The 20,149-nt window shown below is 41.5% G+C and overlaps 1 protein-coding gene across 2 annotated transcripts in view; it reads right to left on the reverse strand.

The window, feature by feature from the left end:
• LSAMP (limbic system associated membrane protein) overlaps positions 1-20,149 on the reverse strand; it is a 995,705-nt gene that overhangs the window by 438,665 nt on the left and 536,891 nt on the right. The window lies entirely within an intron of this gene.

Below are 20,149 nucleotides of genomic sequence, written 5' to 3' on the forward strand. Positions count from 1 at the left end.
AACACTGTGATGTCACTGCTGACATTTTAGGATCTTAGCGGAACCCAGCATTTCCTTGCCTATTTCTGACAGTAGCAGCTGCTAGTTATTTAGCAGCATCATTTTAAAATTATTTGGAAGAAGCTGACTGTTGCATCTGGCATGGTATGAAAGATCCATGGCTAAATAACTATTAAAATACTCACGATGACTGTAACCCAAGCTTCTGTGCAGAAAACCTACAACGCCGAGCCATCAACATAAGGAAGTAACTAAATAAGTCCACTACAGTTTGGCAAAGGATTACTATGGTCATTACACCTACAGCAACAAGACCTATTGGTAATTCCTTGTGAGATGAGCAGCAGAGGCAGAAGCCACACTCAGAATCTGCTTGCTAGCTAGTTTCAGTGCAATGGAGCGGTTTCAATAAATACAATTTATTTAACAATGAGGTAAGTTGCAAGCTCCACTGCTAGGGCCGAGGAATTTGAAGTGGAGTTGGTTGAACATTTCAAACCAGCTTTTATCTGGTCAAAATGTGATTGTTAGTGAAAGGCAAAACATTTCAAGTCTTGGGAAGACTGTCTGAGCGGTGTCAGAAAGACCCAAATCAAGTACTTAACATTTTCATTCCACAAGCAGAGCAGACATTTTAACACAATTGTGCTTCATTAGAATGCTTGAAGAGTTTTGGGTGTAATCCAACGTGGATCAAAAGCAAAATTCAGAAACTCGGAAGTTGTTGATACAGAATTATCATTCTCCAGCCTGACTGAGTTTTGCAAAGGCTGAGGAAGGGGAGGTGGGGGAGGGTAGTTGTTGCTTTTTAAGATCAGCATTACAAATGGAGTGATGCCAGAGAGAGGAGATTCAAAATTTAAATGTGACAAAGTTCAGAGGTGTGTGGGCTCAAGTTTGTAGTCTGGGATGTTAAAGCGGTAACAAACAGGCTTGAAGCCACTTCTAAATTTATCCCTAAAAATCAGAATTTCTCCTTCAGAGACAGGGTCCAAGTGTGATCTTTGCTGACAACAGCTCTGAATCCAGCTACTTAGGGACCATCTCTACGGATTCCCAGATATGCTGATGAGCTGGCAGTTGACAATGTGTGTGTCAAGGATAACATTTTGTCACATGTATCAACGATGACATTTAATTTCTGCATGAAATTTCTGCATTTATTTTCTGGATGAAAACTGTCCAGTCCCCTAAAGAAATAAAAATGCTTTTTAAAAGCAAGAGGCTGTTTAATCTTCCCTTTGTGGAATTTCAAGCCTCTGACTTGCAAATCTTGTTCAACTATCATCTTTGAACCACAGCACTAGCCTTCTGTTTGCACAGAGGCTTATGCTAAGTTGACAGATTCCAATGGCCCAAATAGGCTGCCTTCTCACTGAGGGCACTGTCTTAATGGTACAAGGAATGAGAATTAGATCTTTGAATTTTTAAGTGGCTTCACATTTAGAAAGAGGTTCTCAAGTCCTGAATAAGACATACAGCACTGCCAGGAGGAAAGGTGCATGCACTTGTCTGAATTCCTGTCCCCAGCTCCCAACACTCGTCTAAGTATCACCCATTTTGCAGTTGGTTTCGTGTTTAAGTACAGAAACATGCCCACTAGTACTCAGCTGTACTGGGTTTGTGTGGCCAGGTTTTGGTAGCAGAGGACTACAGAGAGGCTTCCCTGAGGAACTACCAGAAGCTTCCCATGTGTCTGATGGGGCCAATCCCAGCTGGCTCCAAGACAAATTCATTGCTGGCCAAGGCTGCACCCACCAGTGATGGTGGAAGAGGCATTGGGATAACATATTTAAAAGCTGCACAATACCAATTGCAGTGGGAGAAAGGAGAGAGGACATGTGAGAGAAACAGCCCTGCAGACACCAAGGCCAGGTAAAAAGGAGAGGCAAAGGGATGGAGGAGGTGCTCCAGGCACCAAAGCAGAGATTCCCCTGCAGTCCATGGTGCAGACCATGGTACGGCAGCTGTGCCCTTGCAACACATGGATATCCACAGTGGAGCAGAGATCCACCCGCAACCCGTGGAGAATTCCACGTACTTCATGTGATCCACCATTTACTTTAACATCTTCAGTTAGAGACTCTCTTCTCAGCAGCACTGGGGCACAGATGCTTCCTATTCTTATTGCTCTGGTAAAAGTGACCAATATGCCTGAGTAAAAAAATTCTTTCTCAAAATGGTTCTAGTCCCAGTCATTGAAACATCATCTCTTTGGTTTGGTTGGGGTTTTTTTGTGTTTTTCTCAATCAGCATTCATGGAGTAGGATAAGGAGAAGAGCAACACTGAGACAGAGGAAGACAGATGGAAAGAAATTTCAGATCCATCTCACAATCTTGTTTGCCTCTCTTTGACATGTGTAACAGTATCTGTACAACACAGTTCTACGATGGAAATATGATGGCAGAAGAGAAATGCAAGGAATAAGCAAAGCATTCCAAGAGAGATGGGGTTTGGTAGATTCGTATTCTTTAAGGTCAGAACAGAGGTTTAAACCATCCCTCCTGGCCTTCTTTATGTCATAGGGCTTTCATCTTCACCCAGCTATCCTTGTACTCAGCTCAGTGAATTTTCCCTATCTAATTTATCTTTTTTATTTTTTTTTAGCAAGGTATCCAGTCTTGAGTTGAAGGTGATGAAGAGTTAGCATGTCCTAAGGGAGTTTGTTTCACTGTTTGATCACCTTCACTTTTGAAAGGCTGAGCCTAATTTGAATTTGTCTGACATCAATTCCCGTGTCTTGGTCCTTGCCATGCCTTTCTTTACTAGATTAAAACATTCTGTAGCACCCACTTTTTTTTTCCTAAATGAAGAAAACTATACTGTATATTGATCAAGTCTCCCCCCCTTTCCCCAGTCTTTTCAGATAAATTTGAATGATCTTGAAGTCTCATGGCAAGTCATTTTCTCCAACCATCAAAGTCATGTTGCAGACTTTTCCTGTATTCAATGCTGCACCATGCTGTGAAAATGTAGATGCCAGAAAAAGACGGTATTTCTGAACTGGACTCAACAATGCCATATGAGAGAGAAAACCAGTTCACACTACATTTTCTTAGTGCTGTGTTCATACATTTGTGGCCTTTAAGCCCTTTTTACTATTGCACCCTTGGGAAATCTGAGCTCCACTTGCACAATACCTTATTCTTCCTTTCCAGATCCAGTCTTGTCATCTGAAAACAAGGCCTGCTGCTCTAAATACCCAAATTCATTTTCTGTGTGCTACATATCTTTGCATGAAGGCATGCAGCCTTTCTGAGCAATCCACACATTAGTTTTTTACTGCTATTATTTTTTGTATTCTTCTACTAATCTTTGTGTATCCACCCTTTTTATCAGCACATTTACTCCCAGATCATAAATGAAAACACTGAATAAAATGAGGCTTCATACTGATTTCTCAGAATCGAGTCTGGAACACACTCATTTGCTGTTAATTCCCCATTGACACATGCTTTTTGCGGCCCATAATTTAGTTTTCTCTCAACTAATTTAATCCCTATTTTATTGTTATTTCATAGTGTTAACTTTTTATCAGAACACCATGAGGCATTATAGCATGTTAGGAAAGTCCAGATCTGAAGGAATCTTTATGAACTAGACTTGTAATTCCACAGGAAAAAAAAAAAAAAGGAGATTTGTTTGAAAAGCCTATTTTCCTTAAATCTGTGTTGACTAGTGCTAATGACATTCTTAACGTCTTATTCTTTAGTCACTGGATTCTATATGAAATTTGCATTCTTTTATTCTGGAATGGTTTCAAAACAACTGCACTACTGTCACTCAAGTCACCCTAGCTGTTTTGTCTTGAATCCAGCACAACATTAACATTCTTATAAAAGTTCTGCTACTCTTCCACCAAGATTTAAAGTTAAGATTTGTGAGCTGGAGACCCCTTCAACCAACTCTTTGTCATGAACTGCCAGGGACTATATATTTCAAATATCTGTCCTTAGTGAGCATTGCTCAATGTCCACCACAGTCATTAACAAGCTCAAATAGACCTTGCCATCCTCATTGTGGAGGAAGAGTTACCCTGTTCCAGCCTAAACCACCTGCAACAGGTTCCTAAAAACTCTTCTGTATTTGGGACTTCAGTTCACTCTACCAGCTTCCCCTCCCACCTTGGAAATAGTCCAATAACTTCCCATCACACCTTGGAAATGCCCCATATGGAATATCTAGAAAAGAGCTGGCATTACATGAACATGATGCAAGGGTTTTTTACAGTTCCTCAAAAGAAATGCAAATGAATCCTGTGCTGAGCTGGAATCCAGTAGCAATGGTGCAACGTGGGCAAAAAGAAAACCTCTCCTCTGAAACACTAAAATGCTTTTTGCCTTGCAGCAGACTGTACCTTCAGCCTGGCCAATGATCCCTCTGTCCTACAACCCATGCACTATCTCCCCTTCAGACATCTCTCTGAGTCCTCACATTTGGGCTTTGTATACATCTCATGGACTTTTGCTAGAAACCATGCCTAAGGCACAAATTACTGATCCATTTTCACTACAGCCAAAACAGCTGCCCAGGCATACATGAGCCTACCCTTTGATTAACAACAACATCCTTTTCCTGGCCTTAACACTGCAAACTTGCCTGACTCAAATCAGTGCAAAAAGACAAAGGTCACGTTCCCTTCCTGTCATTTGGAGTATGTTGTACCTTTCTCTAAATGTTTCCTTTGGTTTCCCCTCCTCTACTTCATGAAACACAAGCTGGTTGTCTTTGCTGTCAAGACTGTTATAGCTTCCTCTCCTCTGAGCATCAGCTCTGAACACCTAGTGAAAGGTCAGCTCCCATGTCTGATGGACAGTGCTGACAGACACCACCAGATCTGAAATATTTTCAACAGCACCTCTGAGCTTTCTCTGCTAAACTTTTGCAAAGCTCCTTCACTGCCTTCCTTAAAACTCTCTTTATACTAAAACTGTAATGCTCACAAAGGAATAACAATGACAGCTAGTCCTCAGCTTCTCAGGCATCTCTCTCTCTCAGGATGAGCAACAATATTACCTCTCTTTTTTCTCTTCACCCACTCATCTTTTCATCTGACTCTGCCTTTGTCTCCTGCTTTATATTTAATTAAAGTACATAACCTGAGCTTTTTTTCCCAAAATTATAATAATGATTGTATAAGACTTTCAGCCAGTGTTCAACACTGATATCTTTCCTAACGTCTCAGCTGCTTTGCATGCATTCAGAGAGGCATGTTGGGGAGTAAATGTTGTCAGGTAGGATTGGCTGGGCTGTCAGGGTGCACTACATTCCAAACTTAAGCAGTGCCTGGAGGTGGTCCTGGGAATGGAGGAATAATCAGCTGTACTGCTAAACAGTCTAGCACAGCCCCAGCACAAGCCTGTAAGAACCCCATGGGAACAGCTCCTCTGGGCCAGCTGTGCTTCCCACACAGGAGTATTTCTTAATAAGTTTAGTTTATTTCTCCAGCCATATTCTGGCAGGTCAGCCCCCTCTTAGGCTTTGACACTTTTCTGTTTCCATGCATGACCCCGGAGTTTTGACTTATCAATAACTGTGAAAGGCTAAAAGCAGCTTTATGCAAAGTACCATTCCAGCCCTATTATTCATTCTCTTGTTCCTTAATGACTAGTCACATTTCAAACGTTATAATCAAGTGCTTTATGCCACCAGGTTTTAATCAAGTCAGACATGCCAGAATTATTCTCATCAATGAGTATGTCCTGTGCCTCCTCCTCCCTGCTGACAGTCCTATGGGAGTTGTGCTCATCAAAGCAAGAGATCATCTTCTCTGTGCATTATTTGCTGCATTAATTCAATTTGTTTGAAGCATCCTGAACCTGAACTCATCTTGTGGCTGCCACCTTAGCGATACAGAAACATCCCTGGCCACTCACAGGAACTGCTGGGTACTGAAAGAAGACACTTTGTTATTCTTGACTTTGGAAGCAGCTCGGTGCCAACTCCATTGCACACCGTATTTAAATACAACCTCAGAACTGCCCTGATTTTTTTCTATTTTGTACTGTGCTCTCCAGGCTATTACATGGAGAGGATATGGCTGAAGAAATGCACTCTAGATTCATAATGGCCTAGTACATTCATAACTGCATGACACTGGTACTAAACTAATAAAATATCATCCTAGGCCACTTACTCCTATAATTTACCTTTAAAAACACCACAGATGAGATTCTGTAAGGGAAGGAGGAGCAAAGCATCCCAGTGCAATTTACTCCCACCTCTCAATTTGATTACTGCTGGGGTAAAGTTGAGGGGGTTGAGAGGAGAGAGACAGAAAAACATGAGAGATGTGAGACAGGATTAAAGCATGGTCTCATCCTATTCACACTGGCAGTGCCAAATTTAACTAGTCAAAAACATCCTTTGATGTGGCAAGAGCCCTCAGCAGGAGCAATTCTACCATTAAGATGTTTCTGTTGAGACAAATTCCCATCTTAAGATTTCAGGTCAAGGTGATCCACAGTACTGACATCTCTAAAGGGCAATTTGTCGTCCCCTCTGCCAGAAAACCCTGAAATTGCTAAATGCACCAAGCACTCTGACAGCTCCACCTTGTCTCTTAACTATCACTTGTCTTAAAACAGCTCTCATGGCCTCAACTGCAAAAAAAAAGTCTTCTTTAACAGCCTCAAGCACACAAATAAAGGATAGTTTTGGCTTTGTCTCTCAAGAAGCCCTGTTTTAAGAGTTCAGACCTGTGATTCCTTGAAGAAAGTGTGCTTTCAAAAAGGAAATCTCTAGTCCAAAATCAACATGGGAAGGATCAGGAGACTGGAAATAAAATCAGCTCTTAGCTTGAAGAAAGTGCACTCCATGAAAGAGCCTGGCTGGATTTAATAAGGGAATGTGGGCATTAGCAGCTTTCAGAAGATCGCAGTTTCTGGTTTGAATGAAGGATGCTTTTGACCTTTGGTATGGACACATTTGGCAACCCATTGATGTTCTCTAGTTAGGCCTTTCCACTAAGAGCAGTATCTGAAAGATCAGCACCCTGCTTGGTCCTGATCAGCACTTGAGAAAGGAAAAAGACTTCAGAAAATGAGTCCTAGGTTTGGGTATGACTCAAGGCAGCTCAGTCAGGGTAAATGGGGAGGTTCATTGTACTGCTGAAAAATCTCAAGCTTCCTTTCAAACAGCCCTGCAAATATTTTTCCTGCAAAGAAAGTTTCTGTAAAGCCACTGTGTCTGACATAGTGACAGGGCAGGCCCAAGACAGGCATACCAAGGCCATGCACACCATATCAGACAATCTGTCCAAGTACCCCAAACCTCACCAGGCAAACCACAGACTGGTATTCTCATCATGTTTTCCAGCACTACCCTGCCTCAAGTGAAACAACTGGATTCCCATCCTTACCCCTGTGTTGCCTCCAGACAGTACTGTCCCATGCAACCTTTTCCTACTGCAATCTGTAGGGCTTCACACAGTTCCTCCTACAGCTGACAGTACTGAGATGCTGACTTTAACTCCTGCAGCCTACACACACCTCTCCTTCAGACTGACAACCACTCCCATCAGCATCGAAACTCGGGTGTAGAGATCTGTATTTATAACAGAGTGTGGTTCTTCTTGACATAAAACAATGAAATAGCTAACAGGGGCTATGCATGGCAGGTTGAGATGCCTGTCATGAGAGCTGTCTGTGGAAAAAAGAGATGTCAGCCCAGTTTTGCAAACCTGCGTCTCTGACAGTCCACACCAGGTGTGGAGAATGTGAAGGGAGATTTAGAGAAGTGGTCACAGAGAGCTAAAGAGGGGAAAAACAAAACCTTGTAATTCCTTTACCTAAGAGCTATCCTCCCCTTCTGTGTAAAACAGAAAAAGGCTGAGCTAGTGCTTTTGGGTTTGATTAATTTTTTTTCACCTTTAATTATGCATCATCAGTGACAAGCTCATGTGGAGCTAAAAGCTGGATCTGAGCATGAAGCTAATTTTTGGAGCTATTGGCTGTTCACTACCAGGAATAAAAATGATTCCTTGTCTTCCTAGATTTGGTTTAAGGAACAAAACCTCTTTGTCTCTCCCTCCATATTAGCTGCCTACAGACAGCTCCATTTTCCATTTGTGCATTTAATTATTCCTTCCTATGTGAGCTACTTTACATTTGTGCTTATTGAATCTCAGTTTATTGATTTCTGCTCCCTTCTTGAATTCATCATAGTCGGACTCAGGGCTAATCCTATTCTCCGATGCATTGGCAATTGCTTCCAGCTTTGTGTTGCATATGAATTTGATTAGCATACTCTCCATTCTGGTCTCCAGTGAAAATGTTAATGAAAACATCGAGCAGTATCAGATCTAGAGCACATACACAGAGGGCTCCATGCACTGCTGCCTAACCTGACTCTAAACCTTTAACAAGACTCAATACTTCTGGGTACGGACGGTCAACCCAACAATACTTGGCTAAGTGATTTGCAACATTTCAATCGAGTTTATATTCTGCAGCAACAACTAAAAAACCTGGATCAAATATAGGGGAGGTCAAGAAAGCATCATTTAAATTGGGAAGGTATGGAGGTTTGACATTTAATCAGAGTTAGAGCTCAATCTAAGGAATCCATAACAGTCCTTGAAATTTCAGCTTCAAAAAACAAAACCCTGAGAATGCACACTTATATTTTTGGCAAGCTGAGTGCTATCTCAAGCTTAATCTCACTGGTGTGGCTCTTCTCACGTACTTTAAAATGGTGCCAAATGGCAAAGTAGGCTGTTTCTAGTGTGAATACAACTTTCCAGAAATAAAAGGATTTAGGACTTAAGGGTTAGTTCATGCTCATCTCATTAATCAAATCATTCATTGTGGCCAAAATATATTGGAATGGACATGGACATAATTGCTTTCATATTCTAATTTATTTAAAATGAAACAGATTTTCCCATTTTTATCAGCAGAATTAAGCTGTTTATACCCATGACCAGTTCTTAGCCATAAAGCTTAGGAATTTTTTTTGTCTTTTCCTTTGGGGGGGTGGGGTGTGTGTGAAGACTACACATTATTTTATATCCTAGTTCCCTCCCCACAAGTGTTGGTTATTGAGCCAGACATTCACCAGTGTTGAAGTTTAATATAGCAGTGCTCGATTTTCCCATGTTCCCTCTTGTTTGCAAGTTTAATTCTGCCACTCATTTCCCTCCTCTCTCTCTCCTGCCTTGGGAGATGAAGCATGAAAATGTACTTTACTTCACCTCCTTCTCTTTTCTAGGAGTAGAATCTCAGCACCCTCAGAAGACCCCCAAACACTTATCCCTGGTAACTTTAAGGATGCAAGGTACACAGAGGATAAAGTTATTCTGTTTATAATTAGGTTAATCTCTTTCTGAAAAGTACCAGACATGCCCTGGAAGAGCTGATTTATTCTTGGCTCAAAAAAGATGCATCCAAAGAGCGGAGTTTTGGCCTCTGGAACATATCAGATGGCACAGTGTTTTTAAAAAGTTTCCTAAGCCTTTTCCAGTCCTGCCCTTATATTTCTGTGTTCAAGGCAACTGTTTCTTCAATAATTGTGTTGATGAAGGACTTCATCACTCTCCCTGTTCCTCTTGCAGCAGCTCTTTGGACCACGCAGTAATGTTCAGAGAAGAACACTGATCATTTACTTCCAAAGCCACATGCACCCAGCCAGGTTAATTTTCATTATCAGCGGTGTATGTTTGGATCTGTGATACCATAACATGGTCACTCACTTCTGAGGGAGGCTCACAAGTGGCTCTAAGTAGGTATAAATAGAACTATGATGCCATAAATTTTGTTCTGCTTGAGAAAAGGGTCATTCTGACCTAAAAAGTGAAAAATTCTATTCCAGCTTGGAAAAGTTGCCCTGGAAACCAGATGTAGATTGTGCCACCAAGTATGATACATCACTGCATCATTTCTCCTGTTATAATTCTTTTTAGCTAAGTTAGAACTGCAACCTGTTTCTGGCCTTCTCTTATTTGCCCTCACTCTCTGTTGAAAATTCTATATCTTTTACATATAAATCTATTACTAAATCTTTAATCCATCTGGATATATTTTATAGAATGTCTGCTAATAAAGAGCACTGCTCAGACATCAACTCACACTCCTTTTGCAACCTCAAGTGACGAAAATCTCTCATTTAGACAACTCTAGTGACAAGGGCAATGGCCTCTTCAGTCTGCAGAGGGCCAGTGTGATTAAAGCTGGTCTGATACCACTGTATTAGAGCAGAAGAAGGTTTTCTCAAACACCATCACATTCAGAAGGCCTGCGCAAAGTCAACTGGTTCCTACTCTTACCTGCAGCTGAAGCAAGGGAATAATGTATTAAGTACTTGCATAAATTTCATGTCTCAATATATCCAGAAACAGCACCCAGGATGTCATTCAGTCAAAAACCATCAAAGATGTGTTTAGCATCATGTTGAGTAGATGGAAACAGGTGTTAACCTGTACAGGCTCCATTTTCCAAAGGAACAGATGGCTTGGAATACGCTTGTCCTTTCTCATTTTTCAGTCATCTCATCGACTACTTTGCTCTTCCACTCTGCAAAACCCTTAAGCCCAGGAGGAAATTCTCTGAGCTGCTGCAGAGAGGCTTTTATTGCACTTTCACTTAAGAGACTCTCTATGACCCTATTTATAACATACCCATGTTCTGAATAGGGTAGCAAGGGAAAGAAAAGCCATTGTTTGAATTGCAGAGTGGAAATGGAAGCACAGACAAAGCTCCTGAAAAGACTTAAATGATGCCTAATGATGGGGGTAATCACAAAGCACTATTCTCAAAGGCACATGCCTAACTAATCCTCATTGATTTAATTGAAAGGTGAGCAACCAATGGAGGGGGTTTTAGCATTTTGCTATGTATTTATCTGCATCATGAAATGCCTGAATACCTCTGCAAATCTGGCCCTTGGCCTCTACCCCGTTTTAAGAAAACAAAGTAGGCAACTAGAGAAGTAAATCTGAGGAGTTTGGGCTCCTCAGTATACAAGTCTTTCCTGAAAAACAAGTGTCAGCTCTCTCTTTATTTAAAAATACTACTGTAAGTAGTTTACGTGGAAATTCCAGGACTATTAATTGATCTGCTTGACCTCATCATCCTACTCATGAATTCATCCTTCTCATTCCCTGCAGACTATTGAGTTGGGTACTATTTACACTGTTTAGATTAGGCTTTAATGAATACTGAAAGCTTTCAGTTTTCTTAATGAGAATTGAAGTAAAATTGAAAACTACAGGCTTTGTTTAAACAAGAACAATGTGAATCTGGCAGAATTCAAACCAAGCTACAACTGAAATACTGACCTATATAAAAACCAAGGATGAAATATGAACATGACTGAAAAGCATTCCTGCAAGATACAACCAGCTTTAACCCATCTCATTCAGAAACAATAGCTATGCATGTGCAAGTATTATACACTTAGTAGTGCACAGAATTCACCTCTTACTGTTGTGCAATAAGCAAAATAAATGTCAATTTAAATTTGTAAAAAATAGATGTAAGGAAATCAAGCAAATTCGCACAGGTGGAACTGCAGATAACTGAAAATCTAGACATGTAACTCTTCAGTGATCCTTCCATGAAGAAATGAGCCAGAGAAAGAATAGAAGAGACTATGAACAAGGACTTGTTCATTGTTATGGAATTAAAATAACACTCCCTGGCATCTCATCAGCTGATCTGGGAAATCCAGGGCAATCCTTCCCCATTACTTGGCTGGTGTCCTTGGCTTCTCTTATCCTTTTGTGCGCTTATAAGCTCTGCTGGACTTGTGTCATCTAGTGGAACAAGCAAGTTGGTGAGAATGAAGGCAGAAAATTAGTTAGATACATTATAAAGCAAAACCGCACAAAATTTAAATAGAAGAGTTTCCCTGCTTGCAAATTCTCTCAGTGTGGGCTCCACACTGTGTGGACTGGTGAGTTTATATCCCTTCTCGTCTAAAAACCCTCTTCAGACCCCAGGGGAAAGGACACCACCATCTCCTTTGACAGCTTCCCATCATACAATTTTTTTTTTAGTTCTCCATTTCCACCTTTCTCAATCCATTTGCCTCTTCTGTCACAATCTATCTGTACACCAGTGTTATCCACAAGCCTCACAAGGTAACAGAACATAATCACTTTTATGTGCTTGTCTGCCTTAATCTCTGGAAGAGTTCCCTGCAATCACTCTCTGGGGAGTTCATTTGTTAGATCATTCCCCATTTGGAAGAGCTGTATTTAATGTTTATACTATGGAAGAGATCACTGCCAGGCCTTTCCAAGTCCTGCTCTAGTTGTTGGAATCTGTGTGAAAAGGAGCTGACTGCAACCCTTTTGCTGAAAAAAAAACCCAAAAAGCAGCATTGCTTTTTCAATAATTTCATTGTTGCTTTAGCATGAAGAGAATAAACTAGGCAGAATGGGTCAATTTCAAAATTACTCCTCTATAGAGGGAAAGGTTTTAAACAGATCTGTTCTGGCGTCAAGTGACACGAGTAATTTTCAGGTTATTGATCTCTTCTCAGCATAATTTCTTTGTGATTATTTTACCTCTCCATTCTAGCCTCATCACTTCTCCATAAGGACCCTCCAAAGGATCTATTCCTCTTTTCCGTCATATGCTCTCCAGTTTACCTTCCATAATTGCAGAAACAATGCTCAGTGAGTACCAGAAGTTTGTAGACAGACTTATGGAAGGAATAAAAGAAGCCTTTACGTTCATTTTCTACTTTCCCAGCCACAAGTGAAACAACCATTCCAAATTCATGCTGATAAAACTTTTAGATCCCACTATGCCGAACTCGATAAAAGCCTGTGACATCAGCTTCACACAGTACCAATCTGTTCTAATCTTCCCAACAACTGCACTAAACCATCAACAGCAGTCCCACCCCCACAAATGCTCACAGCAGTACTGCTCTGAAGATGTAGCTGCCCAATGGTGACAGAGATGCCCTACGAAAAAAGATCACCAAAAAAGCATAGGCAAGGCAGGAAAAGACAACCTCGCAAAGACCTAAAATAACCTTTCTGTAATTAAAAAAATGCTTTTAGAGCAAGTCCTAAGGCTACACGTTCTACTAGGTTCAATCCCCTCTCTCTACAAAGTAGACCAATGAGTTTATCTGGCTGTTCCCATGCCAGCTCACATAAGATGGTCTTGGAAAAGCTCCCAGTAGAAGACTCCACAAATCACAGGACACCTCTGCCATTGCTGCACCACCCTCCCAGTGAAAAGTCTTTCCCAATGTCCCATCTGGACCTCCCAAGCCACAGGTTATGGCTGTTGCCAGTGTTATACTGCTACTTATGAAAATTTGGTTCTCTCTTAGAAATTGTGCATCAAGTGCCATAGGCTTCTAGCTCACCCTTCAACCTCCTCTTCTCTGCACTAAACAAGCTTAGGCCCTTCAATCTGTTTTCAGAGGACATGTACCATAGGCCACAATTAGTAGTTGTCTCCACTAGACCATCCCGTTTCTCCACATACTTCCTGAATTGCTGAGGCTCAAACTCAACACAGATTCCCCCTGGGTCACTGAGGGAGATAAAGAGTTCTACAGGAGTCAGCTCTCATCCTGAAGATACCACTGGTGTAACTGGGCTACAACAGGAATAGCATGCCCAGCAGGCTGACGGAAGCTCTTCCTTCCAACAACTATGTGAAAGTGAACACAAGTGTGAACCTCTTAGTAAGAATCTGTGCTTGGTAGGTGTAGTGATTTCACGTTGGCCAATTTCTGTTTTCCAAAATTAGTGGTAGACCACCACAGTAGGGAACCTTTCCTAGCCTCAGAGTTTCCTACCATGAGAGTTTCCTTCACTTATCTTTTGAGCTCCAGAACACTGGCTCTTAGAGGGCAGCATCACTTTGCAAGTGGGTTGCTTTTGTTGGAGGTAAGGATGAGGTGCAAGCAAACTGGAGCAGAGGAAAGTCTGAAGCTTGGAGTTCCCATGTCCATGATGAATGTTATTTCCATTAGGCCTTTGAGCCAATGGAGGGAAAGCTGTCTTACCTACTCACATGAGTGATCTGCACTTGAAGTGGATGTTAGATCAAGCAGTGCAAGGAAGACAGCTCATTGCTGTCAGTACAAGAGGAACTGTGTGCATGCTGTTTCACTGGGAGGTGAGCAGAGAAGACTCCACACCCCCACTATGAATAAAGAGGGATGGGGAGATGTTGCAAGTACAAGTTCCTGCTGCTGGCAGCTCGGGGACTTATTTTTCCCTTCATGTATCCCATCCAGCAGTAGAAAGAAAGATGTCCAGCACTGTGTTGTAGCACGTGAAAATAAACCCCTTCATGGCTTTGTGCAACAGGATGGGTTTGCAGTATGAGGGGCAGGCAAGCATATTGGGTAAGTTAATTTTCTTATAGCCTCCCTACCTCACTGGTTAAGTTGCTGTCAAATAGGAGCCTCTCTCCTCCTGTTGCTCTAAAGAAACTATGAGAGATGCAGATTTGCTTTGAGGTTCACACTGTGAACAATAAAGTGGAATTGAAAGTACAAGTTGCCCATGCTACTCCATACATGAAAATCTTTTGGTCGTTGCAAGATTGCCTGTTTGTGAGGCTGCCTTTCCCTGGAAGAGCAATGAAGCCAGAGCGCATTTTGGAAAGCTCTGCCTAGACAAATGAACCCTATTTTGCAGACAGGGGACAACATCTGAGAAAGTATCTCCTACCCTTCAGGAAAAGACCAGTCACAATTCTCCTACAATTCAGTGATCTATAAGCCAAAAAGAAATCGTTGTTTTAATACATAACACCCCACTTCCACCCCCACATACACCTTAATTACACACCTCTACAGTGCCTGGATATGCTGAGTTCAGGAGAAAAGCCTTCAACCTTTAAAGACAGCCTGAGAGGGGCTTCCAGCTTAGCATGGAAGATCAGTCAAAAAGCAGATTTACATCGTCTTGGGAACCCGGTACTGCCAATTTCTAGAAGTCATACAAACTTTTAAATTTGCAACAACTAAATAATGGTCCGCTCTTTTGTGGGATCTGAGTGTACTGCATAATCTGACATTTCTCCTCGAGGTAGAATATATTACATGGCATTCTCTGCAGTGCAAAATGTGTGGGACACAGACTCACAAGGTTTGGCTAAGATCACACCAAAGCCTTTTCATTTATTTTCAGGAAGTCCTTTTATTAAGCCCCTTTCATGACAGTATGCAGAAAGCCTGACATAACAGGCCATTGACCAACAGTGGGCTTTTGTTGCAGTCATTTTGGCCTACAAATACACAGAGCAGATAATAAAGAGAAATTCTCCCTGTTCAAGCCGAGGAGGGCCAACCCTGCCATTGCACAGATCTGGTATAGAGTCAGTAGTGGTAAACATAAGGATGGTTCCAGAGCTGAGAGTACCCAGGAAATAAGAGACCAACTCACATTTTCCTGCACATTACTGCACCGCACCGTCAGGTATTTCCAAAACCATAAAGGACAACCATGAAGGATGCTGGGCAAGAATCCTCAAAAGAATGTGTCCAAACAGAATTTCTATGATCCTGCAAAGTTCATGTTCAAAACCAGGAATGATAAACAGGAATAGCTAAGTCCCTATGAGGCTTAGGGTAAAGGCCATATTTTTTCACTTAACATTTCCAAGAAACTAATTCAGGTGGCTTTCCCCTCTGCATTCTGACTTTCCTGAGTCACACTTCTATATATTTACCTTTTCCTGATGCTTATAGAACCGAGCCCTTACAGCACTGTGCATTGGGAAAGATCTTGTCTGATGTACCTCCACAGACAAAATTCTTGTCTGCAGTGCTCACCAACAATATCAGGAAAAACGTAGTTTCTTTTACATTGCTTCATATATTAAACACCAAGTATTTGGTGCTGCAAAGACCGCAGATGTTGAAGGGATGGTGACAGAGAACCTTCCACCCCAGCAACCTCACTCAGCCAGAGTGTAAATGATGGTGCCAGCAGCACTTTGCAAGGTCAGTCACTTAACTCTCAGATACATCTGAAAGGCTGAAGAGCAAAGGGGGTGAAGTAGCATCAAGACACAAAGTTCAAGTGTCATTTTGTTCTTTACCAAAGTTTGGTGGGGAAGAATTGGCTAAGGTCCCATTTTCCATTCAAAACTCAAATTGCTTTGATAATTAGCAAGTCTATTGGAACATGTGCACAGCCTAGGCATAAAAGACAAAGCAGATGATAGCATGTCAAGAAATCATATTTGATATAGATTAAAATTACTGAAATATAGGGAATTATGGAAAAATACCATCATTTTGCAATTAAGATTAGGACTAAAAAGAGGATTTGCATTCATTGTAACAAGCAAGACCAGTAACAACTAACAACCACCTATGGAGATGGAGCTATTAACATGCAAATGATCATTATTCTGACCGAGGTGTTTCTACAGAAAATGTGCCGTTTATGCAGATTTCAAAGAAGTTTTTTGAAGCAAGGTATGTATGGATAAAGAACCAGGAGTGGGAACACTGTTTACTCAGGAAAACTGCTCTGCTTGACACAGAAGAAAACCAAGAAACACAATTACTGAGCTGGGGCCGGAACAGACACGGTGTGGGATTCCAACAAACCTCCCTGACAACACGATTACAATGGAGAGCGAGCTTTGGGGCCAGAATGCTAATGTAAGAAATGCAAACCTTTATTTAACAACTCAGAGGAGCAAAAAGCAGGGAAAAAAGAGGATGCAACTGACTTGAAGGCAGGAAATAGGAAGAGAAAGGAGATTTTTGTGGAAATTGTAGAAGTACCTGAGCTCTTCAGATGTAACCAAGTAGTTTATACCACGAGCACTAAAAACTGACAAGGAGAAAGCATTACGTGAAAGTACCCTAAATACAACTTCCTCTGTTATTAACATTCTTTGTGATTACTGCCCTAATGTCGGTGGAACTCTGACTCCTTCATACTATACAGGTCTTAGCAAATTAGTTGAGGTCCATTTTTACAGGCAGGAGACAAGGAGCACTGAGCTCTAGTGGAAGGCAAAAATGAGTGAAGAGGCCATTCAGAATACCCAATGAATGGCAGGCAGCACAAGACTCTATCTTGCCAGTGTGTTGTCAAGACCTTGGCAGAGGTCAGTAAAGAAGCAGAAGAGTCAAGCATAGCAGGCATCAAAACTAAGAGGAGGAGAGAGAGAGACATTCCATTACTGTGGGAAAATTCTACCTTTAAATAAGATATAGAATGTTCTTCTGCAAAGTATGGCAGTGTGTTTGCGAAAAAGACACTGAATTCCACTGCAGCTTCCTTTTACATTCATAGGAATTCAGATCTGTGAGATTTTCAAGAGTCAGGGAAAGTGGCTGCTTTCTAGGAGACAGGTTTGCAGAATTTCTGAAGGTCCTGGAAGTCTCTTTTGTGACTTTGGTAGCACTGCTGTATTCTAAAACTGCATTGTATGGCCTTATCAGAGAGCCTTTAAAAGATACTGGAATGCGTGTGTTTGATCTGTGTGGTAGAAATGGGGCGAGGGTGACAGCCAGAAAGTTCAGGGGCTGGGGAAGTTAGATCAATCTCTCACTTAGCAGGCTGCACTGCCCTCACAGTCCTACATAATCCAAAAGAGAGGCATTTTAGGAAGACCTGAATTTGAAAATAAAAAATAACTCTGTATCTTGAAGTGCACAATGAGATTCTTTCAGCTCCGCACAGGGTATTTTTCAAAAATTGGGAAGGCAAAGCACATCTCTGCAAACAGAAGCCACCCACCTGCTGATGAGACAAAAATAAAATAAACAAGCTCAGTTGGTGAGTCTAAAGTCTTCTGTGCCAAAGCCAGTGAATGGACATTTAACACTATTCCTTTTTCACAGGGAACTCTTGTGCTTTCATTTGTCTATTCTAATATCAACACCACCAGATAAATTCTGAATACCCTGGTTGCTGTGCACCTACAGGGAAAGTGTGAGAGATAAGAAGGACTAGCACACTAAGGCTTTTAGCCCCACAATAAGCATATAAACAGCTGCTGGAAGAAGCCTTTTTGGCCTAAGAAGTACTCAGGCTGGATCCAAGCATTTCAGGGTCTTGAAAATCTCCTAGATTCCCAGATTGCAGACTCACAGAATGGATTATCTTGTGGCCACTGTGGGTCATCTAGTCCAACCCCAGTACATCTACTTCTTGCTTTTCTACAGTTGTCAGAAGTATCATACAATCCCTACCAATGGCCAAGGCATAGGGGATCAGTGAATGGTTCCTCTGGCCACCATCCATGCTGGTATTAGCTTGGATAAAGGAAAGACACAGATCTTTTACCTCCTATTACTCTGTGTATTGGAGAACTGACTGTAAGGGAAACATGTACAGTTTAGAATAACCACCCCATATGGCATGATTCCATCAAGCAAGTTAAGGATAAAAACAATGCTTGGCTAACACAGCAATTATTTAGTATTTCTTTTTAACATCAACACTTCAACATTGCATTTTCTAAGTCAGGAAATTCTGTCATCTTCATTTATAAATATAGAAAAGGGGAGTGAACTGTAATTTATAAAGCTCTACTAGCCCCTTGGTTGCCCCAGTCTAAGTGAGGGACCTGGCTGGAGTGCCCACAGCTTCCTTCTCCTTCAGGCCATGTAAATAAGCCTCTTTCCCACTAAAACAAAGGACTGTAAAAGGACAGAGTAGGTAGTCATGTTCCCCTTGTTGCCCCAGTAGGAGCTTGAATGTTCTCCCAGACTGTCAGGTAAGACATGGATACAGCAACAAAGGCTCTGCTGTCCTAGTAAATTTGAATGTGCACAGATGCAGTAATGTTAATAAACTGCATGCAAGTTTGCTGGCATAAGGCTTGGCCTGTTAAAATTTGTATTTCAATTCCAAGCTATGGGTGATCCAGGGATCATTCATAAGTAGAAAGCTGCATGAAGCTACACTATTTGGAGAATTACAAGTGGTTTACTACTACAGATGTGATTCCATGCCATGTGGCTTTACTGCCTGAAAGTGCTGCAAGGTACATTTGATTTACTAGTACAGACATAACTTGCTGGAGATCACCCAGATAGTCTATGGCAGAGCTATGACTACAGCCCAGGTTGCCTCAGTCCAGGTCTGGCTCAGCCATATTTCCAGTACCAGTGCTTCTCTTGGTCACCACAAGCATTGCAATTTGCACAGCAGCAAGTTACTTGGACCAAAAGTTGTCAGTTTGAGTGAGTCTGTGCTCCTACAACTTGCTTAGCAGTACACAAAAACTTCTCAGCCCATGGATTCCAAAAGCTGTGGAAATCTAGACAGTATTGTGCAACATTCACTTAGCCTTCACAATATAAATATACTTCATGTTTTCTCATCATAAGTTTTCTCAATACTACAACCAAAAGCATGGTCAGGCTTAAATCGCATACTCTTGAGTCTCAAGATAGTGACTCAAGCTCCTAATGGGTCCTTATAAATGCAAGCACTTGGTTTTAAATTCAGAGCAGAGACCTGACAACAGATCCTCAGCATGGGTCTGTATGGAAACATATTGCATGCTCTTCTTGGCTAGCACGTGATGGTACATTCACCCAGAAATATCATGCCATGGGTATAACATGAAAATCTAAGAGGACAGGCAGCAAAAGACTCTGCCTCCTTTTGCCTGGAGAAAGTGCAATTTTATGGCAGAAGAAAACCAATCAGCCAATATCCCTCTTTAGTTCTTTCTGCTATAGTACAGTTCAAATGAACAGAGCACGATTACTACTGCAAGGCAAGGGCACTTTGGGACAAAATCTTCTTAAGGTGGTTCCTATCTTTCAGTCAGCTCTTTTAACCAGATTAGCCCTTGAATCCTAAATCTCATTTCTCTCAAATTCTGGGAATCTGACCAAATGTTTTTATTTGGTCTAACTGGACATAGAATCCCAGAACTGTTTAGATTGTAAAAGACTTCTTGAGATCATTGTGTTCAGCTGTTAACCCAGCACTGCCAAGCCCACCACTAAATCATGTCTCTAAATCCCACATCTACACATCTTCAAAATACCTTCAGGGATGGAGACTCACCCTCACTCTTTCAGGGCTTGATCACCATTTCCGTGATGGAATTTTTCCCAACATCCAATCTAAAACTCACCTGATGGAATTTTGGGGCTGTTTCATCTTGAAGTACCAGTTGTTACTTGAGACAAGAGACTGACACTAATCTCTTCGATTAATTATTTCAATCAACTCTGTCTTGT

Source organism: Prinia subflava, chromosome 28 (genome assembly GCF_021018805.1).
Source record: "Prinia subflava isolate CZ2003 ecotype Zambia chromosome 28, Cam_Psub_1.2, whole genome shotgun sequence".
Classification (NCBI taxonomy): Eukaryota; Metazoa; Chordata; class Aves; order Passeriformes; family Cisticolidae; genus Prinia; species Prinia subflava.